This window comes from Chelonia mydas, chromosome 12 (assembly GCF_015237465.2).
Source record: "Chelonia mydas isolate rCheMyd1 chromosome 12, rCheMyd1.pri.v2, whole genome shotgun sequence".
NCBI lineage: Eukaryota > Metazoa > Chordata > Testudines > Cheloniidae > Chelonia > Chelonia mydas.
In genome coordinates this window covers 1,174,171-1,200,532 of record NC_051252.2, presented here as the reverse complement: position 1 = coordinate 1,200,532, position 26,362 = coordinate 1,174,171, and the positions used below count along the sequence as shown (strand labels likewise).

The window sequence follows — 26,362 nt, the reverse complement described above, 5'->3', positions numbered from 1 at the left end:
AGTTTTAGAGTCAGCAAACCCACCCAGATGTCTCCAAGGAAGAGTCCTCCTCACGTATACTGTCCTGGAGGTGGAGGGGGAAGGAAAGGGAATGCGGGAGTTAAATTATGTAGATGTAGGCCAGTAGAGTAGCCTTCACTCCCCAGAGATATGAGTTGAGTCCCAACTTGGGAAACAAGTCAGTTCCAAAAATAAATCAGGGCACTGGACATAGTTGTCAGAATCCTTGAGAAGCCCATAACAGCTATCTACATCAAAAGCTATTCTTAGTGCTTGCCTAGAGCCAGTGCTTTCATGAGCACGAGCTTCCTCCACAAAACTAAAGAGATGGGCATGGCAGCTGTGCACCTGCACATGTTCTGTTAGTCACTGTGCCAACCTATGTGTCAAAAATAGCACCAGAGCGGACATTTCTGCTATTCTCTGAATCTTGCCTTGTAGAACATGCCTGCAAACCTATTGGCGTGCGGGAGGTACGGGGACCAGATCTCCACCTCGCACTGTTGTGACAAAACAAGGTAACAAGAGCACAATGGAACCAAAGAGTAAACACTGACAGCAAGAATGCACAAGGCAAGAGGTTATCCAATGCACGGTTTCCACAGCTCGCTAACCATATTGATTTATGCTGGGTAGAACAGTTAAGTGTAATTAACTTTGCCAGAATCACTTAACACATTAGAAGAAGGGTAGATGTCATTGTGATGAACTTAAGATCCTGGTCAACTTAAGGCACCCCTGCCCGCTGTCAGAATTCTGATAACGCAATGGTAGGCAGCTGCCTCACAGACCAGGCACGTGAGGCCAAGACACCTCTAGTGCTGCCCTTGCAGACCAGAGATGCTGCCTTTCGAGGAGTCTAATTCCAGTGAAATGTTACCACATGCAAGAAAATCGGTCGATCCCGGCAATGCACATGGCATGACCTTGCATTCAGCAGTGAAGGCCAGCGAAAGGATTGCCCTATAGTGCCTCCATGTCCCTTCATTGTCGGTTGCATTTCACTCCCTACCCTCTCAGTTAGTTTGATCTTCCTCCTGTTTGTGTACATGTCTCATCTGTTCGACAGCATCCAATGCTCATGGCCAACAGATGAACTAACAAAAATCAGCAGAGCTGGTAACTTGCTGTAGCTGTCAGTCTACAGAAAGTATAACCTGTCCCACTCAGCAGGACAGTCTGGCAACTGTATTCTAACAGTCTCCTTGCCTTCTTGATGTATAGCACTTTCATAGATTCATAGATTCCAAGGCCAGAATGGACGACTGATAATCTCATCTGAACTCCAGGATACACAGGCCAGAGAAATGCCCCAAAGTAATTCCTAGAGCAGAGCTTTTAGAAATATCTCCTCTTGATTTAAAGATGGTCAGCAATGGACAATCCACCATGACCCTTGGTAGATTGTTACAAATTTACATCTTTATTTCCAGTCTAAATTTGCTTCAGCTTCCAGCCACTGGACACATTATATCTCTTTCTCTGCTAGACTGAAGACCCCATTATTAAGTATTTGTTCCCCGGGTAGGTACTAATAAACTATAATTAAGTCACCCCATTATAACCGTCTCTTAGTTAAGCAAAATAGATTGAGTTATTTGAGTCTACCGCTATAGGACAGGTTTTCTAATCCTTTAATTGTTCTCATGGCTCTTCTCTGGACCCTCTCCAATTTATCAACATCCTTCTGCAATGGCAGACACCACAACTGGATGTAGTATTCAGCAGTGGTTGCACCTATGCCAAATACAGAGATAAAATAACCTCTTTACTCCGACTCAACTTTCCCCTGGATATGTATCCCAGGATTGCATTAGTCCTTTTGGCCACAGTATCACACTGGAAGTTCATGTTCAGCTGATTATCCACCATGACCCGCAAATCTTTTTCAGAATCACTGCTTCCCAGGATAGAGTCCCCCACATACTGTAAGCATGGCCTACATTCTTCATTCCTAGATGTATACATTTACATTTAGCTGTATTAACATGCATATTGTTTACTTGTACCCAGTTTAGCAAGCAATCCAGATCACTCTCTCTCAGTGATTTGTCCTTTTCATTATTTACCACTCTCCCAATTTTGGGGTCATCTGCAAACTTTATCAGTGAAGATAAAGCTAATTAATAAAAGTTGTTAAGCAGAATAGGGCCGAGAACCAATCCCTGCAGGATCCCACTAGAAACACAACTATTTGATGATGACTCCCTGTTTAAGGTTACGTTTTGAGACCTCTCAGTTTTCCAACTTTTAATCTATTTACGTTGACTGGCATTAATTATATTACCCTCCTTTAAGTCTTGATTAATCAAGTCCCATGTCAGTAGCTCCATTATGTTGTCTGGGATTGGGGTCAGACTGACAGGCCTATAATTACTTGGGTAATCCTGTTTATCCTTTTTCAATATTGGCACAACAATAGCTTTCTTCCACTCTTCTGGAAATTCCCAGTTTTCAAGAGTTATTCGGGGAGGGGGGGTGGGAAATAATTAACATTAATGGCCCCCTGAGCTCCTTAGCTAGCTCTTTCAAAACTCTTGGATGCAAGTTATCTGTGTCTGCTGATTTAAAAGTGTCTAGCCTTAGCAGCTGCTGTTTAACATCCTCGAGATACTAGTGGAATGGAAAGAGTATTAGCATATGTTATGACATATGTTTATTTCCCAAATACAGAATAGAAATATTTATTGAACATTTCTCCCTTCTCTGTATTATTGATCATTCTACCATTTCCATCTAGTAACGTACCAATTCCATTGTTAGGATTATTTTTGTTCTTAATATACTTAAAAAACCTCCTCATTATCCTTAACTCTGCAGGAAATAGATTTCTCCTTGTGTCCCTTTGCTTCCCCTATCAATAGTCTACAGTTCCTAGCTTCTAATTTATATTCATTACTATCAACTTCCCCTTTCTTCCATTTGTTTACATAATACATTTATGATTTTATTTTATTATATATATATATCATTTTGACCAAAGAAGAAAGTCCAGCTCCTAGTATAGACTTAGTAGAGGCATGATTAGTTTAATAAACATTACCTTTGCCATGCTCTAGAATAGATCCATTCATAGGTGTTGACTCCATGGGTGGTCCGGGGCTGGAGCACCCATGGGGAACAATTTGTGGGTGCTCTGTACCCACTGGCAGCCAAGCTCCCCCTCAGCCCCCGCCCCACCTCCTCTCTTGAGTGCACCGCATCCCCGCTCCTCCGCCCATCTCCCAGCATTTCCTGCCTGGCTGCCGCCAAACAGATGTCTGGCAACATTAGCACGCTCCGGGGTGGGGAAGGAGTGGGAACGTGACGTGCTCAGGGGAAGAGGTGGAGAAGAAGCAGGGCAGGGATTTGGGGAAGGAGTTGGAATATTGGCGGGGGGGGGGGGGGGAGAGTTGGGGTGGGACTTTGGGGAAGGGGTGGGGAAGAGGCGGGGCCTCGTGGAAGGGGTGGAGTGGGGGCGGGGGGGGTCAAGCACCCACGGGAAAGAGGGGAAGTCAGTGCCTATGGATCCATTACAAGGTTCTCCACAAGGGAGAAGGCAGAGAGGCCTTGCACCTGATTAAAACTGAAGGATTTAATTCCTCCTGCATTCACTGTCCTTTCTCCTAAAGTTTCCCACCATTGCTACTGGCCCAATGGTGGGAGCACTAGTCCCGAGAAACTGACAGAGGGTGCCAGGGTGTTTCCCGGTTATCTAAACCCTGCCAGCTCAGTGATGACACGATGGTTACAGTAAACAGTGACAACCTACACGCTAGTGTTCCCACCCCACCCATTGAGCATTAAGGCCAGAATGGCCCATTTCTAGCCAAACACAGCTAGGAGCAAAATGCAGAAACATTTAATTGCAGAAGCCAATGCTTCCCTGCGGAAGAAAGCCTCCAACTAAACTCTTGCTCAGCATTTAGGAAAGGGTTGGGAAGGGAAGAGAGTGTGCGAATCGTGCTTTTGTTCTGCTTGGCAATTCATGCAGCAGGATGCTGGACACTCCCAATCCCCTCCCCACTCTGCTCCCAGCTGCAGTAAATCACCTTCCCCCAGGCTGGAAACCAGGCAGGCACCAGCCTGAACTAGCTCCGCTGCCACTGTTTAAGAGAAAGACACTTGTCAAACATTGCACACTACCCCACCCTAAGTTAGAGGGTCCACCCCTCCTGAACGAGGCTGTGACAACATTACAACCTCCACAAGGCCAAGTATTATAAATGCAGATCATGGGAGGTGCATGAACTGCCAGCTCCTAGCTCCTGCCCTGCCCCTTCTGCTCCCCTCCACCGCCGTAGCCCAGCCAAACCCCCCCCCCCCCTCCCCAGCTGCCGGCCCCGCCGCCTCAACGCCTCCAGGCCCGGAGTGCTGGCCAGGCAGGCAGCGCAGCTCCCCGTGCCCCCAGCCCCAGGAGGGTGGCGCAGTCCCCAGCGACACCCAGTCCCCAGTGGGCGATGCGAGCACTGGCCCCAGCCACCTGGAGTCCTGGACTGCAGGCTGGCCATGAGGGACGAGCACCAGCGGGAAGCAGGAGAGGGTCTGGGGGTGGAGCACGGGCAGGGCCATGCAGGGCTGTTTGGGGAGGCTCAGCCTCCCCTGGCCTGTGATACCTGCCCCCATGATGCAGGTGCTCGCGAAGTGTTGTTCCCTGCTAGCTGGAAATGGAACATACAGGCTGCTGCTCTCAACAATGCTCAGAGAACAGGATGTTTGACGGTCACCTGCCTGCTCAGAAAGTTCGAGGGCAGAGTGGAGGGTGGCATGACACCCATATGCACCCGGGATTTGATGGGGGTGGTGGGAAAGGTGGGAATTTAATGACGCATCGGCTCTGGTTTAGAAACATTCAGTAAAACATCCCTTTTATGAGCAGAAACTTTAAACACAAGAGGTGCCATTAGAAAGCAAGTTAAAGGGTGCTTGAAGGGCACACATGTGCCAAGGTTAGAGAGACGCGTTAGCAGCCTCTTTTATCGCACATACTGCACGGAGGGCATGTTTCCACCATGGTACCGTCTGGCAGCGCTATCACAGCGCAAGTTATCAAGAAGTCAAAGAAGAAACACCCAGCCCACTTCATGAATTCAGATTCCTCAGCCCAGCGAGAGAGAGGCGCTGCAGTTTGTCTTCCCACGCAGGGTGTCTACCCATCTATCAAAACCCTACAGATGCTCCTCTACCAGCAATCCCTGCTCAATGCCCCATCCTGTACCTCCTCCCCGTCTCTTCTGCAAGGCACTGTGCGCGCGTGTTATCTGAATATGAATAATGTAAGATCCAAGATTCTCACCCTTCTGTCAGTCCCATGAGACCATGACCCCACATGGCAAGTTTCCAGGCTCAGGCTAAGGTGGATGTTATGCCCTGGGAAGATCCCCAACCCAGACTTCACAGTCAGCTTCCTTGGCTAGGAAAAGTCTAAACGTTTTTCCTCCAGTGCCGCAGCTGCGCCAGACTCAATGGCGCAAGCCATCGTGCAGTCTGGTGCAGAGGGATTGCTATCATCTCCTCTACCCCTGCTCTAAGTGGTACAAGTTTTACTAGTGTACGCACACACTTTGCAACAACTAAGACTCCATCCACAGCTTCCCTCCAGGCATGTGAACAGATCCGAAGTTCTAGAGGTTTGGTTTTTTTGAGGTATTCCAGTTGTTTTATGCCAATCTCTGCCCATGAGCTGCTTGTGAAGTCTTTGCTCTTGCCTTTAGCTTACGGGCACTGTTCCCTCTAAGCTGTGAGCGTGCACACAGATCCTAAACCCTGCACACATGGCAAAACACCGCGTGCACAAAAATTTGCACAGAAGAAATTTTTTGTGCACATGGCCTGTCAAAAAGTAGAGGGAACATTGCTTATGGGCTGTTTTGATTGGTCTGTGGTATGTTTATTTGACTGAAATACACTAACTGGTGAAAATTTGGCATTTCAGGCAGAATTCCCAGTGAACTTGTTCATTCCAGTGTCTGTAGAAAGCAAACAGCTAAAGCAACTGTGCTTGAAAATGTGAATGAGTGCTCAAGTAATACAGCTCGGACTGTAATAATGCATCATTCTTTGCTCCTGTGATTCTTCTCAGTGCAAGACAGTAACTCAATGGACTCTGGATTATCCCATGGGCATACATGCATCACAAGCCCTATAGTTATTGGGCTACTGCAAAGGATCCATCCAACAGAAGGAGAGCTCACCAGAGTGCTCACTAACATGGGACACTTCAGCAGGTTGGACATCCTTCTTTGCTAGCCAACACCCTTCTCGGTTGCAGGAACTCTGGAACAAGGCGAGGTTCCCAGCTCTGATAGGTGGCTGGTCACATCACCTCATCTCTGCATCATGGCAAGCAGCAAAGATCTCTTTTGCGGGAAAGGGTTCAAACAGGAGTTTACAAAACCCTCCGCGGCTAAATGTCCAGGATCCAATGCACTCCCAAGTATGGGGGAGGTTTAGATTGGATATTAGGAAAAACTTTTTCACTAAGAGGGTGGTGAAACACTGGAATGCGTTACCTAGGGAGGTGGTGGAATCTCCTTCCTTGGAGGTTTTTAAGGTCAGGCTTGATAAAGCCCTGGCTGGGATGATTTAACTGGGAATTGGTCCTGCTTCGAGCAGGGGGTTGGACTAGATGACCTTCTGGGGTCCCTTCCAACCCTGATATTCTATGATTCTATGATTCTATGGAGGAACGTACTAGTGCTTCCCCGAGCGAGGGCAGATCAAGGAATGGCCCTGCCTGCACCATCATGGCTATGAGAAACAAGGTCACAGTCACTGTTCTGACACAGCTCGAGCCCCCGCAATAGGTCTTTATCAGGGCTGGAGGAGTTTTCGGAATCAAGCATGGGGAGAGTATGGAGAACAGTGGTGAGCTGCATTTATGACGCAGTGAGGCAGACACTTCCTACGCGAGCGTCTGAGAGCCTCTCTGGGATCTGCAGAGGACTGTCGATAGCTTCACTTCTTTTCATGTAAGGATCCAAACCCAGCTGCACGTTTAGGACCTTGATGCACAACAATCACCACCTCCTCCGTAGGCACACCTCAGTCAGGCCTGCCTGCCCTGTCCCCGAGCCATACCACTCTGGGAAGTGGCCGGCCCCATGTCCCGGCGGTCCGTAGGGGGAGCGGGGACAGAGGGCTGAGCGCTCTGCCCTTGCCTGTGGGTACCTCCCCCGAAGCTCCCACTGGTCACGGTTCCCTGTTCCTGTCCAATGGGAACTTCGGGGGAGGTACCCACAGTCAACAGCAGTGCACGGAGCCCTCTGTTCCCCCTCCCCCAGGGGCTGCAGGGACATGGTACCGGCTGCTTCCCAGAGCAGAGCGGGGCCTGCAGCTCCACAGGGGTGGCAATCCCGTGGGCTGGATTTGCTCACCCCTAGTCTAGTTATTCAGGTGACCTTGAGCCCTGGGCAGTGCAAGCGTCTCCTTGCTTCCTCAGAGTCAGACACACAGGGAGGCTCCCTCCTGCTGCCTATTAATTTCATTTGGTAACCCCTAGTTCTTGTGTTCTGAGAAGTAGTAAAAAGACACCACTTCCTTCTCTACACCAGTCATGATTTTATGGACCTCAATCATATCTCCCCTTAGCCCTCTCTTTTGCAAGCTGAAAAGTCCCAGTCTTATTAATCTCCCCCCATATGGCAGCTGTTCCATACCCCTAATCATTTTTCTTTCCCTTTTCTGAAACTTTTCCAAGTCCAATATATCTTTGAGATGGGGCGACCACTTCTGCATGCAGTATTCAAGATGTGGGCGTACCATGGATTTATATAGAGGCAACATGATATTTTCTGTCCTATTATCTATCCCTTTCTTAATTATTTCCAGCCTTCTGTTCGCTTTTTTGACTGCTGTTGCATATTGAGTGGATGTTTTCAGAGAACTATCCACAATGACTCCAAGATCTCTTTTTTGAGTGATAATAGCTAATTTAGACCCCATCATTTTATATGTATAGTTGGGATTATACTTTCCAATGTGCATTACTTTGCATTTATCAACATTAAATTTCATCTGCCATTTTGTTGCCAAGTCACCCAGTTTTGAGAGATCCTTTTGTAGCTCTCTGCAGTCTGCCTGGGTCTTAACTATCTTTAGTAATTTTGGATCATCTGCAAATTTTGCCACCTCCCTGTTTACCTCTTTTTCCAGATCATTTATGAATATGTTGAATAGGACTGGTCCCAGAACAGACGCCTGGGGGACACCACTATTGACCTCTCTTCATTCTGAGAACTGACCATTTATTCCTACCCTTTGTTTCCTATCTTTTAACCAGCTACCAATGCATGAGAGCACCTTCCCTCTTATCCCATGGCAGCTTACTTTGCTTAAGAGCCTTTGGTGAGGGACCTTGTCAAAAAGAAAAGGAGGACTTGTGGCACCTTAGAGACTAACCAATTTATTTGAGCATAAGCTTTCGTGAGCTACAGCTCACTTCATCGGATGCATACTGTGGAAACTGCAGAAGACATTATATACACAGAGACCATGAAACAATACCTCCTCCAACCCCACTCTCCTGCTGGTAATAGCTTATCTAAAGTGATCACTCTCCTTACAATGTGTATGATAATCAAGTTGGGCCATTTCCAGCACAAATCCAGGTTTTCTCACCCCCCCCCCTTTTTTTCAAAAAACCACACACACAAACTCACTCTCCTGCTGGTAATAGCTTATCCAAAGTGACCACTCTCCTTACAAAAAAAAAACTTCAAATCCAGACTCCAGCGAGAAACTGCTGAATTGGAATTCATTTGCAAATTGGATACTATTAATTTAGGCTTAAATAGAGACTGGGAGTGGCTAAGTCATTATGCAAGGTAGCCTATTTCCCCTTGTTTTTTCCTACCCCCCGCCTCCCCAGACGTTCTGGTTAAACTTAGATTTATGCTGGAAATGGTCCACCTTGATTATCATGCACATTGTAGGGAGAGTGGTCACTTTGGATGAGCTATTACCAGCAGGAGAGTGAGTTTGTGTGTGTATGGGGGTGGGGGGGGGGGGGTGAGAAAACCTGGATTTGTGCTGGAAATGGCCCACCTTGATTATCATGCACATTGTAGGGAGAGTGGTCACTTTGGATGGGCTATTACCAGCAGGAGAGTGAGTTTGTGTGGGGGGGGGCGGAGGGTGAGAAAACCTGGATTTGTGCTGGAAATGGCCCAACTTGATTATCATACACATTGTAAACTTCAAATCCAGAGTCCAGCGAGAAACTGCTGAATTGGAATTCATTTGCAAATTGGATACTATTAATTTAGGCTTAAATAGAGACTGGGAGTGGCTAAGTCATTATGCAAGGTAGCCTATTTCCCCTTGTTTTTTCCTCCCCCCCCCCCAGACGTTCTGGTTAAACTTGGATTTATGCTGGAAGTGGCCCACCTTGATTGCCATGCACAGTGTGGGGAGAGTGGTCAGTTTGGATGAGCTATTGCCAGCAGGAGAGTGAGTTTCTGTGTGTGTGGGGGGGGGGGGGGGTGAGAAAACCTGGATTTGTGCTGGAAATGGCCCACCTTGATTATCATGCACATTGTAGGGGGAGTGGTCACTTCGGATGAGCTATTACCAGCAGGAGAGTGAGTTTGTGTGAGTATGGGGGTGGGGGAGTGAGAAAACCTGGATTTGTGCTGGAAATGGCCCACTTTGATTTTCATGCAGGTTGTAGGGAGAGTGGTCACTTTGGATAGGCTATTACCAGCAGAAGAGTGAGTTTGTGTGTGTGGTTTTTGGAGGGGGATGAGGGGGTGAGAGAACATGGATTTCTGCAGGAAATGGCCCACCTTGATTATCATATGCATTGTGAAGACAGTGGTCACTTTGGATGGGCTATTACCAGCAAGAGAGTGAGTTTGTTTGTGGGAGGGCGGAGGGTGAGAAAACCTGGATTTGTGCTGGAAATGGCCCAACTTGATGATCACTTTAGATAAGCTATTACCAGCAGGAGAGTGGGGTGGGAGGAGGCATTGTTTCATGGTGTCTGTGTATAAAATGTCTTGTGCGATTTCCACAGCATGCATCCGATGAAGCGAGCTGTAGCTCACGAAAGCTCATGCTCAAATAAATTGGTTAGTCTCTAAGGTGCCACAAGTCCTCCTTTTCTTTTTATTGTAAAGAGAGTGCTCACTTTGGATGGGCTATTACCAGCAGGAGAGTGAGTTTGTGTGTGGGGGGGGCGGAGGGTGAGAAAACCTGGATTTGTGCTGGAAATGGCCCAACTTGATTATCATACACACTGTAAGGAGAGTGATCACTTTAGATAAGCTATTACCAGCAGGAGAGTGGGGTGGGAGGAGGTATTGTTTCATGGTCTCTGTGTACATAATGTCTTCTGCAGTTTCCACAGTATGCATCCGATGAAGTGAGCTGTAGCTCACGAAAGCTTATGCTCAAATAAATTGGTTAGTCTCTAAGGTGCCACAAGTACTCCTTTTCTTTTTGCGAATACAGACTAACACGGCTGCTACTCTGAAACCTGACCTTGTCAAAGGCTCTCTAAAAATTTAAGTACACTATATCCACAGGATCCCCTGGGTCCACATGCTTGTTGATCCCCTCAAAGAATTCTAGTAGATTGGTGAGATATGATTTCCCTTTACTAAAACCATGTTGACTCTTCCTCAACAAATTATGTTCATCTATATATCTGACAATATTGTTCTTTATTATAGTTTCAACCAGTTTGCCCGGTACTGAAGTCAGGCTTACAGGCCTGTAATTGCTAGGATCACTTCTGGAACCTTTTTTAAAAATTGGCGTCACATTAGCTATTCTATGAATGAAATACTTCAGATACTAATGGTTGCGTGTTGGGTAACCAGCCATTTCCAGAAGGAAACACTACACAGTGTCTGATTTTTGCAAGCCAGGCACGCATGAGAAGTATGCATGTACTCTCAAGCAGCGTTTTACTCCCTTGGGTATCACATTCCACTGGGCTGCTCTGGCTCATAGACTAAATAGCCTATGAAGTGATTAACCTAAGTAGAACAAAAGAAATCCAAAGCAGCACACACCCAGAGATATCTGCTGTTGACATTTTCCCTGCCAAACTAGCTAGTCAGAGCTTTTTAGATTTAAAGGGAGGCAGCCTCTACTATGGTGCTGAATTTGGGCAGTTGCATTTATTACCATTACTACAAACAAGCATCACAAAGATCATTAAACAGCAGCAAAGAACAATGCCTGCTCGATAAGGTTATTGAACAATTGCACGTTTTCTCACTACTCCCTTCCCTCCTGAGGAGAGAGAAAACACAAAAGCAGAACATGTTAAAAAATACGTGAAGCCTGGTTCTTCATGACAGAATGTTGCACCTTTCACAGCTTCTCATCTGGGGTAGATCTTCCTCAGAGGTGTGCACTGCTCAGGGTGCAAGGCTCAGTCTATCATTATCACAGCTTTATTGCAAAGAGCCAGCACCTGATAAGGGCTAGTCCACAGTAACCTGTGAAGCTTCTACTGGCTTTTTCTGTTTCACTTTCCCAACTCAATAACCACTTCCAACAGATAAGCCAGAGATGGAAGGATGCAAGGCGGGAGGGGGGCACACAAACCTAAGAGAAGTGATGAGGTGCTGACAATGGGATCAAGAGCTTCTCTTTGCTAGGTCACTCATTCAAATGCCGCCCCGGCCTGCATTGACGAATAGTGGGACAATCTGTGTGTTCAGTGTTTGTGTGCCTAGCCCAGTGGGGTCCCACGCCATGACTAGGGCATACACGGGCCTGCATTAAAGAGATTTCATTGAGAAGACGGCTATAATCACAGCACAAAAGCCATCAGTGCAGGGCCTAGCCTTGCTGACCGCCTGTCAGTAGAGTGACTGGGTCAAAACAACTGAATTCCCTTGGGACGTCTAGATATGCACCATAAATCTGACCTGGAGGGGGCATTAGCAGAGGTAGAGTGCGCGAGATGCTTGCAGGTCCACTATCCATGCAGTGCCCATTCTAGGGCTAGCAGCCTTCAGCCTCCAGGGTTGTTCCAGCTTGATACCACGTGCATGGTCGAGCATTCTGAAGTTACTGGGTGCTTTGGTAATGGAAGGATGGGCTGAGTATTTCCCCAGTACTACAAGTGGAGCCAGACTTCCCTCCGGGATTCAGATTAAAATCTTCCCTAATATTTTACTGGGCTCGGGAAACTGACATTAACGGAGGGCCCATGCAGCCGTCAAGGATAGGTAGGTGTATTTGTGGTGCACCGACAGAGCATGTGTCATGCTGCGAACACCATGGAGCGGGACTATGTCTCGTCCCCTACCCCGAGGGAGCAAAGATGACTAGACAATCATCCAGACAAAAAGGCACTACAGGGGCCAGCAGGCGGATGCAGCACAGAGCAGGACAGGAGCGCCGCACACAGATGAATCCACCACACACTGAAATGCTTGTAACACGGATGGGCTTCCCAGAGGCCATGTGTTTTGAGGATTTCTCCATTTAACATGTGCAGAGGGTGTCTGGAAAGGCTTCTGCTAGTAGCAGATTGTGTTAAGACGCAATCACATCCTCAATAGCCTTCATGCTGTCCCTTCTGTGTTCACGGGAGCAACTAGTCCAGAGAGAGAGGATGGCCCACCAGGCTCCCTGCCTGCCTGCCCTGGCCCCGCACCACTCCGGGAAGCGGCTGGTACCACGTCCCTGCGAGGCCCCTGAGGGGGCCCCCCACAGGGTTCCACGTGCTGCCCTTGCCACGCCTCCAGGTACCTCCCCGAAAACTCATTGGCCGCGGTTCCCCATTTCCGGCCAATGGGAGCTGCAGGGGGCAGTGCCTGGAGGCAAGGGCAACACACAGAGCCCTCTGCAGAGCCCCCCACCCCCCCCTGGGGCCCCAGGGCCGTGGTGCCGGCCGCTTCTGAGAGCGGTGCAGGGCCTGTCGCACCATGGGGGGCAATCCCGCAGGCCGGATGCAAAGCCCTGACAGGCCGGATATGGCCCACGGGCCATAGTTCGCCTACCCCTGAGCTAGAGACTCCTACTTCTCACACCAGAGGGGAGCCCTAGAGTTCTGACCCCCAGCCTGGCAAGAATTCCATGCTGCCCCCTCTCCATCCTGCAGTTTGTTTGCACCCAACCAAACTCATATGTGCAACACTGACATAGAGAAGCTGGAAAATCACTTAGTATCTCCTTAGGCATCCTCCTTGCGGATGCAGTCTCCATTCCTCCCTCCTCTGACATGCTTGCATGGCTGAGATTTGTAAGCCCACATGGACACCCACACAGAGCTGCCAAACGCTGCTTCAGATCAGATGCTCAGATTTAGTGGGCGTGGCCACACCAATTCCTCCCAGCCACAAACATGCCATCTTAAAAACACAAAGGCAACTCCATTCCCAAGACTGATTAGACTATTTCCAGAAGCCAGCCCCACGCCTTCAGTTGGAATGAGCAATAAAGTAGGAGGCAGCCTTCAGTTGGTCCATTGTCCAGCAGTCAACAAGCTAAACTCTAGTTACAAACAAGGGGCCTGAGGCTCCAGTACATTAATCCAGTTCTGCGCTGGTATAACTCAATCAATTCAGTTACAGTGGCGAATCAAGCCCAGGAACTGCTGCAGTAGACTGCTCATCCAGCCACTACAGCATCTCTTGCTAGCTGCAACTCCATGTGTGATTTGGCCTTCCTGATTTCACTCCTGCATGCCCAAGCAATATTTTTATACTCATCTCTGGTCATTTGTCCAATCTTCCACTTCTTGTAAGCTTCTTTTTTGTATTTAAGATCAGCAAGGATTTCACTGTCAAGCCAAGCTGGTCGCCTGCCATATTTACTATTCTTTCGACACATCAGGATGGTTTGTCCCTGTAACCTCAATAAGGATTCTCTAAAATACAGCCAGCTCTCCAGGACTCCTTTCCCCCTCATGTTATTCTCCCAGGGGATCCTGCCCATCAGTTCCCTGAGGGGGTCAAAGTCTGCTTTCCTGAAGTCCAGGGTCCGTATTCTGCTGCTCTCCTTTCTTCCCTGTGTCAGGATCCTGAACTCGACCAACTCATGGTCACTGCCTCCCAGGTTCCCATCCACTTTTGCTTCCCCTACTAATTCTTCCCAGTTTGTGAGCAGCAGGTCAAGAAGAGCTCTGCCCCTCGTTGGTTCCTCCAGCACTTGCACCAGGAAATTGTCCCCTACATTTTCCAAAAACTTCCTGGATTGTCTGTGTACCGCTGTATTGCTCTCCCAGCAGATATCAGGGTGATTGAAATCTCCCATGAGAACCAGGGCCTGCGATCTAGTAACTTCTGCGAGTTGCCAGAAGAAAGCCTCGTCCACCTCATCCCCCTGGTCTGGTGGTCTATAGTAGACTCCCACAACGACATCACCCTTGTTGCTCACACTTCTAAACTTAATCCAGAGACTCTCAGGTTTTTCTGCAGTTTCATACTTGAGCTCTGAGCAATCATACTGCTGTCCTCTTTCTCTGCTCAGCATTTGGAATACAGAGTGGCCCCATGAGGAATTAAAGAAACTCCTCTGACTTTGAGTAGTTAGCACAAGCTGTATGGAGCGTGGGGAGCCAAGAAGCAGCTATTTAGAAGACAGAGGGTGGGGAAGAGGAACAGGAACATACAAAATATCTTCAGAATAGTTACATGCCTGATGTACTAAAGATTCACATGTCCCTTGATGCTTCAACCACCATTCCAGGGGACATGCGTCCAGGCTGATGACGGGTTCTGTTCGATAACGATCCAAAGCAGAGCGGACTGACGCATGTTCATTTTCATCACCTGAGTCAGATGCCACCAGCAGAGGTTGATTTTTCTTTTTTGATGGTTTGGATTCTGTAGTTTCTGCATCAGAGTGTTGCTCTTTTAAGACTTCTGACAGCATGCTCCACACTGCGTCCCTCTCAGATTTTGGACGGCACTTCAGATTCTTAACCCTTGGGTTGACTGTTGTAGCGAGCTTTTAAAATTTCACATTGGCATCAACTTTGCATTTTGTCGAATCTGCAGTGAAAGTGTTCTTAAATGAACATGTGGTGGGTCACCAACCGGGACGGCTATAACATGAAACATATGGCAGAATGCGGGTAAAACAGAACAGGAGACACACAATTCTCCCGCAAAGGAGTTCAGTCACAAATTTAATTAACACATTCTTTTAATGAGCATTATCAGCATGGAAGCATGTCCTCTGGAATGATGGCCGAAGCATGAAGAGGCATATTAATCTTTAGTGCATCTGGCACGTAAATATCTTGCGACGCTGGCTACAACAGTGCTATGTGAACGCCTGTTCTCACTTTCAGGTGACATTGTAAACAAGCAGCATTATCTCCTGCTAATGTAAACAAACTTATTTATCATAGTAATTGAACAAGAAGTAGGACTGAGTGGACTTGTAGGCTCTAAAGTTTTAGATTGTTTTATTTTTGAGTGCAGTTATGTAACAAAAAATACATTTGTAAGTTGCACCGTCATGATAAAGAGATTGCACTACAGTACTTATATGAGGTGAATTGAAAAATACTATTTTGTTTATTATTTTTACAGTGGAAATATTTGTAATAAAAAGTATAAAGTGAGCACTGTGCACTTTGTATTCGGTGTTGTAATTGAAATCAATTATTTGAAAATGTAGAAAACATCCAAAAATATTTAAATAAATGTTATTGTATTATTGTTTAATCGCATGATTAATCACGATTAATTTGTTTAATCGCTTGACAGCCCAACAGGGAATGGAATTCGCCAGGCAGAGACCCACACTGCACCAGCAGCAAGGCTAAGAGTTTGCATATCCAGTTTCGTCCAAATTGGAATTGTATGAAACCCTGAGTAAAAATTCCCGCTCCACTATAGAGGCGGCACAGGGAGGTTGGTTAAAACATCCTGCCCGAGTTCTGCTTCTGAAGAATGTAACCCTAAAGCTGTTGGAGAAAAGCCACTCAAGACTTAGCTTTGAGTGCCCTTCCTTAGCCACAGAGTGCGAGGGGGATGAAAATAGCGTGCTAGGGGAGCGGCATGACTTATCACTGGCCTCTTCAGGGTGGAGTTCTTCCAAATACATTGCCCATGGTGGGCGTGACCGGCCTAGCTCCCCCTCAGTCTATCCATTCCTCCCTCACTTCACAAGATCGAAAACCCATTGCTTCAGCACGCATGGAAAATAGGGGAGCTCTCGAGTCTACCCTCAGAGGAGCCCCATTGCACAGGCTGTTCAGACAATGGTGTCAGAGGCCATAGAATATCAGGGTTGGAAGGGACCTCAGGAGATTATCTAGTCCAACCCCCTGCTCAAAGCAGGACCAGTCCCCAGTTTTTGCCCCAGATCCCTAAATGGCCCCCTCAAGGATTGAACTCACAACCCTGGGTTTAGCAGGCCAATGCTCAAACCTCTGAGCTATCCCTCCCGCCATGTACGTCTGGAGACCCACAGTAGCAAGGTACCACAAGGCACTTTCTGATCAGTGAGGGAGAAAGTCCCTTTAGAGCCACAAAAATGCTTTTAAGAAAAATCTTGACATGGAAATGAATCTTGACAATTTCTGTACAGAAGCCTTCATTCCTGTTTGACCACGTCACCCATAGTTCCAAAAGAATGAGGGATATGAGAACGGGAAAGTTAAGACTGACAGCTTTGAGAGAGGGAAGAACAGAAGATAGGAATGGCCACACTGGCTCAGACTAATGATCCATCTAGCCCAGTATCCTGTCTCCTGACAGTGGACTGTGCCAGAGGGCACAAACAGAACAGGACTATTTCCAGTGATTCACCCCATCATCCAGTCTTAGCTTTTGGCAGTCAGAAATTCAGGGACATCCAGAACACGGGGTTGTGTCCCTGACAGACCTATCCTCCATGAACTCACCTAGTTCTTCTTTGAACCCAGTTATACTTTTGGCCTTCACAACATCCCCAGGCAACAAATTCCACATGTTGACCATGCATTGTGTGAAGAGCCACTTTCTTTTGTCTTAATCCTGCTGCCTACTAATTTTGTTAGGTGACCCCTGGTTCTTGTGTTACGTGAAGGGCTAAACAACACCTCCCTACTCAGTGTCTCCACACAAGTCATGATTTTAGAGACCTCTATCAGCTCCCCACTTAGTTGTCTCATTTCTGAGCTGACCAGTCCCAGGCTTGTTGTATCAACCTAGGCAAGGTACTAACAAGCTTCAACAGGACTTTAGTTTCAAAGTGGAAACCTCTTTACCAAGCTGCTGCTGCACCCTCTGTAGCTTTCTCCCAGCCTCTCAACTCCTCCCCGCCTCCCTCCTGTTTCCTGTCCTTTCAGGCTCCCAACAGCCAGTGCTCCCAATTCCAATAATTACAAGCAACATCACATTCCCTCCTCTTAAAAACCTCTCCCAATTAAAATAAACATTATTGTTCTAACCACAGGAACAAATATGAAACAAGACGCTATACTGTTGGCAGAAATATTACACTGAAAACACTGTAGATACTAGAAAACAGTGTTTAGTCCAGACAGGCTGTCTCTCAAGCCCCGGTTCCAGTGCAATGTCTTGTTGTGTTGGTACTACGGTGAAGTCATCCAGTGCAGACTGGGTGTTGGCATAATCTCCTCTCAGTGCATAGGCAGGTGCAAGGTAAGAAGCATTCCATACCTGCCCATCAGAAAGTCGATAGGTGCAAGGTCCTTTCTTCTCTATGATTTTAAGGGGAACTATGAATTTATGGTCCCCTTTGCATAAAATTCCAGGTTTTCGTATTCTGAGGAAGGAACCACACTCAAACTTGGTTCCTTCACACCCCGCCACTTGTCTGTGAAAGCCTTAGACTTTGCTTGGTTCTGTTTGACTGTTTTTCCTCACATCATCCTCGTTTGGGGCATCAGGTCATGCCTTTAACAATCCAGCAATGTTCAGTTTAGTATTCATCTGTTTCCCATTTCCCTGCGGGTGATCTTTGCGTTGTGGCATGTCATGTAGCCCGGTATGCTTGCAAGAAATCAGTAGTGAAGGGTATCCACAATCACCCTTCTAGTTTACCCGTTTGCAAACTCTTCAAACTTCTGTTAAATGGTTCGATTTCCCCACTGGCTTGAGGGTAATATAGAAATGACCGTCTGTGTAAAATGCTCCTCTGTGCTAGAAAAGTTTCAAACTCCAGGGAAGTAAATTGACTACCATTATCTGAAACCAGTTCTTTGGTGTTACCTTCCCTGCTAAAAACTGAAGAGAGGAACTTAATTACTGTAGCAGAAGAGATTTGTAATGTAAACGCTACCTCAGACCATTTACTGAAATAGTCTGTTAAAGTGATGGCATAACGGAAGTCAGTTGGAGCAGTATCAAAGGGTCCTACAATGTCAACCACCACTTTTTCCCCATGCAGATTCAGGAAGAGGAACAGGCTGTAATGGAGGGGTACATGTTACTGCTGTCTTATGCATTTGGCAAGTGACACAGGATTTTATGAGTGTTTCAGTTTGAGAGTCCATCCCTGGCCACCAATACAGATCCCGTAGTCGTTGTTTGGTTCGGACAATTCCTTGATGAGTATCGTGTGCCAGATGTATGAGTTTTGACTGTAATTCTTCTGGCACAAGGAGCCGGTGTGTACCTCGTAGCACACAGCCATCAAACAAAGGTTTCAGAGTAGCAGCCGTGTTAGTCTGTATCCGCAAAAAGAAAAGGAGTACTTGTAGAACCTTTTTTATTTGGGCAAAAGCTTTCGTGAGCGCCAGCCCACTTCATCGGATGTAGTGAGCTGTAGCTCACGAAAGCTTACGCTCAAATAAATTTGTTAGTCTCTAAGGTGCCACAAGGACGCCTTTTCTTTTTGCAAACAAAGAAAGTTCATCCCGAACTCTAAAATAAGGCAGCAAAACTAGGTCAAGGTTTTTAGGGTGACTGGGCCATCTTTGTCAGAAATTCCCGTAGTTTTTGTTGAACTGGACACGCTGAACAAGCAGCTTGAAATTGTTCCCTTCTAACTGCAGCGAGAGTGCTTGTAATAAGCGCACCACGACAACCTCATCCTCCGGTGGTCCATCTGGTGAAGGCAAAGGCAGGCGAGAAAGGCAATCAGCGACCACATTTGGGTTTCCAGGCTTATATTCCAGTTCATAATTGGAAGAGAGTAGTCTTGCAGACCCTCTAGCAATACGGTATCCTGCTCTTCCCAGTCCTTTCGTGGTGAGCAAGGTCGTCAAAGGGCTGTGGTCTGTGCGCAACTTGAACGTGCGGCCCCCACAAGTTCTCCATTTTTCCGTAGCCCAGACACAAGCTCTTTTTTCGACTGTAGAATATTCTCTCAGCATTACTTAGCGTCCTTGAAGCAAATGCAACCGTCCTCTCTGTGTTGTCCTCATGCAGTTGTGTGAGAACAGCCCCAAGTCCATAATCAGAAGCATCATTAGTTACAATTGTGGGCAATGCACGACTGAATAGTGCAAGTACTGGACTATGCACAATCAAGTCTTTCACCGTTTCGAAACTAGCTTGTGGGGGGAGGGATAGCTCAGTGGTTTGAGCATTGGCCTGCTAAACCCAGGGTTGTGAGTTCAATCCTTGAGGGGGCCATTTAGGGATCTGGGGCAAAAATTGGGGATTGGTCCTGCTTTGAGCAGGGGGTTGGACTAGATGACCTCCTGAGGTCCCTTCCAACCCTGATATCCTATGATCCATTGTCCACACTAAGGTTGAACTTCTCCGTAGTAATTCCCATAACGGTTCAATGACAGAAGCATAAATGGGAATGAATTTTGCATACCAGGAGGTAAGACCCAAGAAGGAATGTAAGGTTTGCAAATCTGTTGGAGGAGGAGCATTTGAAATTGCCAGGATATGATCTGGATCAGGTTTTAGTCCAGCCTGTGAAATTGTATGCCCCAGAAAGGAGAGATCAGTTTGTCTAAATTTGCATTTGGACCTATTGAGCTGGAGGCCTGCTGTGCTGATGCAGTTTAGTACAGACAGCAGGTTATTGTCATGCTCCTCAGAAGTATTTCAAAACATGATAATATCCAGATAGCACTGAACTCCGTGTTGATTCTTCAGAATCAATGACATTTTTTGAAAGGCACTTGGAGCAGATGCAAGACCCTATGGAACACGTTTAAAATGAAATAGTCCCTCATGTGTAATAAATGCTGTGAGGTCTCTGCTATCTTCATGCAACATAGCCTGGTGGTTGCGCTCTCCAAATCAAGAGTAGAAAACATCTTTGCTCCACGGAGTTCTGCAAATACTTCTTCTATGTGAGGAAGAGGATGGCTGTCAATCACAAAAGCTTTATTTGGCTCCCTTAAAGTCCACACAAAGGCGAATGCCTCCACCCTTCTTCTGCATCACTACTATAGGTGAAACCCATTCCGAGGAGTCGATCTCTTCAATAATGTCCTTTTGAACAAGTTTTCTAAGTTCCTCTGAAACAGCTTCCCTGACTGAAAAGGGTAAGCGCCGTAACTTCTGTCGTACAGGCATCACATTATTCCGCATTTTAACTTTATGCAGAAACCCATAAGCACAGCCGAGTTTCTCCTCAACCTGGTGCTGGGTCCCAGCTGAAACTGGTGTGTGTACCGCAAGAGTGCTTTGCTGAGGAAGATCAATTCATCCATTAACTACCCTGAGATTTAAAGCAGCCAATAAATCTCTGCCAAGGATAGGAGTGCCTTTGTGGACAATGTAGAACTCTGCAGTGACACAGCAATCACCAAAAGTAACTATTACTGGCAGGCAGCCATGTACTGGAACATGGTTTTTCAAGTAGCACACCAAGTGAAGTCTGGGTTGAGTAAGAGGCACGTCTTTAAAGTAATGCAGATAGATGGAATCAGGTAGTATAGATTCCAGCTAATGTTGGACACTGGCTCAGCGGTTAGAGTGTGGTTTGCATGCGGATATGGGGGAAACGTTTACAGTGCACTTTATCTGTTCTGGAATATGTGCAGTAGTGATTTTGACCACGCTCAGCACAGTAACATCTGGTATTGTAACTGTGCATGCACCTGTTAATTGAACTGGCTACATTGATTGAACTGTCGCATACTTTAGCAAAATGTCCAATCTTTTTGCAATGATTGCAGTGAGCTACTTTTGCTGGACATCCTGTGTAGCTTGCAAGGTGTTGTAGGGATCCACAGCGAAAACATGCTTTTACTGTTTTTTGAATTTGCTGATTCAGTGGTTTTTCATTAGTTTTCCTCTTGCAATTGTGTGTCTGCAGTGGTAGTGAACTTTTCTGCAAAGGAGTCACAGCCTGGACGATGCCTCCTGTATCCAGGCTCATTGTTTTGGCTTCAGCTGTAGCTGACTCAATCTGAGTAGCAATGGTTATTGCTTTTTCTAGTGTAAGTTGTGGTTCTAGAAGTAAGTGTTCTCCTACATGAAGCATGGTTGTTTTCTCAATGAGCTGGTCTCTAATCATCTCATCTGCCATATTCCCAAAGTCACAAATTACAATCAGACTCCTCAGGGAAGCAATATATTGCATTATAGTTTCCCCTGGTTTCTGCTCATGCTGGCAAAATCTGTAGTGATTAGCTACTACATTCACTTTTGGCATAAAAAAGTTCTTTAATGCAGTGAGTGCAGTCTCATATTTATCATCTGCAAGGGGAAAAGTGTAAAATAGACGCTCCAAGGCAGTGGATTAGCAGAGCACGCTTTCTTACTTCAGAAATCTCTGTAGCACTGATTGCAAGCAGATAAGTCTCAAACGTATGGATCCAGGTAGTAAAAGCAATTGGAGGCTCACCTGGGCTTTGCAGAAAGGGCGTAGGTGGGTTCAGAGGCAGAAGATCCACCCTCGTCGCCAAAATGTTGTAGCAACCAGGCAAGGTACTAACAAGCTTCAACAGGACTTTATTTTCGAAGTGGAAACCTCTTTACCAACCTGCTGCTGCTGCACCCGCTGTAGCTTTCTCCCAACCTCTCAACTCCTCCCCCTCCTTCCTGTTTTCTGTCCTTTTAGACTCTCAGCCAGTGATCCCAATTCTAATCATTACAAGCAACATCTAAACACCACATGGCTCTCCTCATGTGGAAGCTGTTCCAAACACCCCTCATCATTTTGTTGCCCTTCTCTGCCCTTTTCCAACTCTAATAAAAAGGGAACAGAAGTCTGAGGCTAAGATGGTCTGCCCATACCTCCCAAAGCCAGGGGAATACATTAGTCATGGAGATGCTCAACGTGAGGCAAGAGCTAAAGTTTGTTCATTAATTCTCCAGCATTAATATTAAACTAATTGGCATCATAGGGATGCACAGTGCCGCACAAAAGAGTCTAAAGTGCCTCAGGCCAGGGACCTGCCCAGGCAAAGACAGAAAAGTGCGATGCAGATAACTCAGAGGCTGAGGAAGGAGGGTGGTAGCAGATGATCTCTTTGGTCTATTGGCCATGGGAGATTGGGCAAATATGGAATGATCCTGAATGCCAAGACAGCAGGTGCTTGGAGGCTGGGCAGAGGGAGGCTGTTCCAAGCACAGAAGGCAGGGCAGTAAATACAGCAGAATTAAGAAGGGGACAGATGATGAGGCTGTTGAAGGAAAGAACACAGATTGATGAGCAGGGGACCAAGGACTGAACTCTTAGGGACATCCAGAGAGACGGGGCTAGAAGAGGGCATGAGATCCCCAAAGGAGAGACTGAGGAGACCCTTTGCTTTGGCCACGCATTGCTGGTCATTGCCCTTGGCAAGGTCACTGGTTTCAGCTGTGCCAAGATGGTGGAAGTCAGACTGAAGGAGAGAAGGAAGCGGAGTCAGAGAGAAAAGAGCACACGCCGGCCCTGTGGGGAAGTGGGGTCAGGGAAGTCTTTCTTCAGGAATAGTGAATGAGAGAGGGGGTTTCTTTTAGGAGAAAGGACCCAGAGGTTGCGAGAAGGAATGAGAGGAGAAGGGAAACAAGAGGGGCAAGGGACTGGACCCTCAGATTGTAAATTCTTCAAAGCTCCTGATGGGTCTGTGCAGAGCTAGCACAGGGGGCTCCAGTGCGAACTGGGGCACTCATGCCCAGGGGCCCCAACACCGGTCCAGCCCTCCAACACCACCTGAAACTTGACAGAGGCAGCAAGCTGTCGAGTGACTTAAAGCCACTGAGGCAATATAACTGCTTCCCAGCACGGGGATCCATCCTCCTGCTATGGTGCAGATGGAATCTGCAGGTCTCAGAGATGCAATTGTATGATTATTTCCATGGCAGCCAGGAACAAGGCTCAGTGGAGGATTGAGATTTTCAACAACTGGATAGAGCAGCAGGAGTGGATGAGCTGTGAAATAATGGCTGATGCTCAGACCCCAGTGGTTCAGGAGCTGAATTACCGATCTACATTACCCGGAAGAGCTACAGGAGTGTGAATTCATGGTCTCATTTACTACAGTGCTATAGATTCATAGTGTGCCCAGGGAAATATTTTGTGTGTGTATGTATATATACACATACAAGGGGTGTGTGTGTGTGTGTGTGTGTGTGTAATTATTCTCTCAGCAAAATGACTGACCAGGTATTATTTCATCAACTACAATTGGTTAATAACCTAGTAAAAGCCTTCTGATTGGTTAATAAATTAAATCAGTGTTTTAATATCATGTGCTGCAAAGAGCCACAGGAGACACATTAAAGAGCCACTTGTGGCGCACGAGTCTCAGTCGCAGTATCGCTGCCCTAACGAATCATGGAAAGGGAACCACAGACTGAAAGAGCACCTGATTTAAGAACTAGTTTTCCATGAGTCGCCAATACCCCCATGGACGCTCCAATTTTGATTTCCTTAAACACATGTTTAGAAACAGACGCCTTCTATGTTACTTAAGACCACCGCCACGAGTCTTCCCAATAACCACAATCTTATCAGCCTCCAATAACCCTGTCCCATCTGGGTCACCGTCTCTTCTCCATTAATGTAAACTGAAAGCTCTTCGGGGCTGGTATTCCATTTCTATTCTGGTACTCCACAAACACAGGTGAAGCTTTACAAGAAGTGAACAGCAATTCAAGACAAAGACACAAAATAGTCTGAGGCATGTTTGATTTGAGCATCGTGCCCCGTGTCATCATTATCATAATCTGCTCCAAGAAGGGGTTTGGGAGGCATCCTGCCCTCCGAGTTTGCTTAGCCAGAGAGAGCTCGTTTGAATGATGTAGGAAGCTGGCTCTGATCAAATCAATAACAACTTCACTGAGGCCAAAGGTGCTAGTGCGGTGACTCAAAAATCAGACCTGCAGACGTTGTGACTTTCTCTCCTTATTCGAGGTTCGGTGGGCAGAGAACAGAAAAAAGATGACTGGAGAAGAGAGTGAAAACTCGGGAGTGCCGGCTGAGCCAGAGGATGGTGGGCCATGGACAGCAACACCCATTCAAGCAAAGGTTGCAAGGCAGCTTCCATCGCAGTTGTGATTTCACATGCTCATGCGTGTCCTAGAGCAGTGGTTCTCAGCCACTGGCTGTCTGCAGCTTATGACTAAGGGATCCACAAAAGACAGACTGAAAACTGAACAGAATTTGACTTTATATACAGACAATAGATGTCCAAAGAGGTCCACACCTCCAGTTGACTTTTTTAAGGGTCCGCAAATGAAAAAAAGTTGAGAACCACTGGCCTAGAGCTCACTGCAGCCCTCCTGTAATTTGAGTCATTAAGGTAGACGGAAAGTTTTATGATTTGCCCCCAGACTTTCTATCATCTCCAACCCCCACAAGGGAGTATTAGATAATGAAGGTCAACATAAACATGCTCATGAAGTGCATAGCCAGCATATTAGCTAAATCCACGCACTACTTGCATGAGTGAAGGCAACATTGCTCCAGCCTCATCATGACAGCACACGTGGCCACCAAGTGAGGTCTCATGTTCCTGCGAAAAGAAAACCCCACAAAACTGAAACAAAGGAAACACAGCCAACGTCGTCTTCATCCAGACCTTGCAAGGGGAGAGCCATTTCCTGTTGCACCTGGAACAGTCCTTTCTGAAGGATTATAAATTGCATTCACATGATGCCTATGGTTAGTCCCAATCAGACCAGGGCAGGACTACGCAGATAAAGTCCCACCCACTAGCAAATGTGATCGCTACGCACGATTTATCATTGTTTATTATGTTAACGCCAACCAAGATAAAGATCGGGGTAGGCACTGCACAAGCAGTAATAGACAGTCACTGGTCCAAAGAGCTTGTAATCTGAACAAACAAGACAGACAGAGCAGGAGAAAGGGATATCACACACAAGCAGAGTGAAGGTTCACACACATCATGTTAGTTTGGTTTGATTTATTTAAATTTTTGAGGGTAAGGTTTAGAGAAGAGATATCAGGAACTGGAATTAAAAAAAAAAACAAAAAACAAAACATAACCCAAATCAAAATGTCTGACAAGCTTCTGCTACTTGAAAGCAAGAGGCTGGGGGGGGAAGGAAAGGGGAGAAAAGACCACCCTCTGCCAGGAGCTTCCAGAGGCCAATTGTACAGACATAGCTTTGGTTTTCAAAGAAGTTGAGCTCCTGAAATCCATTTGTGGAGTTAGGACCCAAACACCATAGAATCTAGCTCATCTGCTCACTTATGCAAACTGAGGGCATCTCCCCACCACTCGGCTCTAAGAGTGCTGTAGTGAGGGCTCAAATTATTCTCAGCCTTGTCTAACTTCCCAGAATGAAGTATTAGCGCATGGTACTCTCGATGCCGTAAAATTTTACGGCATCAACGTCAAGACTGAGGCTCTGATCTCAAACATCCTACAAACACACAGGCCAATTGAATTGCAGCTGTCAAAAAATAAACCAACCTGATTCATTGTCCTTGCTTTATTTGGTTTATTTAATAACTGCTGGCTGGTTTGCCAGTTGTTAGTAAGGTCCTGCCATAGCTGTTTTGTTGTCAGCTCTTACGTAAGAAGAGAAGAATGGGCCAATGGTGGTGGGAAAACCCAGGTTCAGCTTCCTGCTCCGCCATGGACTTCCTACATGACCTTGGGCAAGTCACTTAGCCTCTCTGGGCTTCAGTTTCTCATCTCTAAGATGAGAATAACACTGCTTCCCTACCTCAAAGGATAAATGCATTACAAGATTGTGACTCTACTGATGAAAAGCGCTACATAAGAAAGAGAGACAAGGTGGGTGAGGGAATCTCTTCTACTGGACCAACTTCTGTTGGTGAGAGACAAGCTTCAGAGCTTACACAGAGCTCTTCAGGTCTGGGAAAATAACTTGGGGCTTGTCTACACTACCACTTACTTTGGTATAATTTACGTTGCTATGGGATGTGAATAATCCCCACCCCGAGTGACATAAATTACACTGACCTAAGCACTGGTGTGGACAGTGCTATGCTGACCTGAGAGCTTCTCTTGCTGACATAGCTATTGCCTCTCGCAGAGGTGGAGTAATTAAGTCGACAGGAGAACCCTCCCCTGCCCCGGGGGGGGCTTAAAGCGTCTTCATCAGACACACTACCACAGCGC

At 46.7% G+C, this 26,362-nt stretch overlaps 1 protein-coding gene across 1 annotated transcript in view; it reads right to left on the bottom strand.

Moving 5' to 3' along the window:
• FA2H (fatty acid 2-hydroxylase) overlaps nucleotides 1–26,362 on the bottom strand; it is a 75,496-nt gene that overhangs the window by 36,032 nt on the left and 13,102 nt on the right. The gene's annotated exons all lie outside the window — the stretch shown is intronic.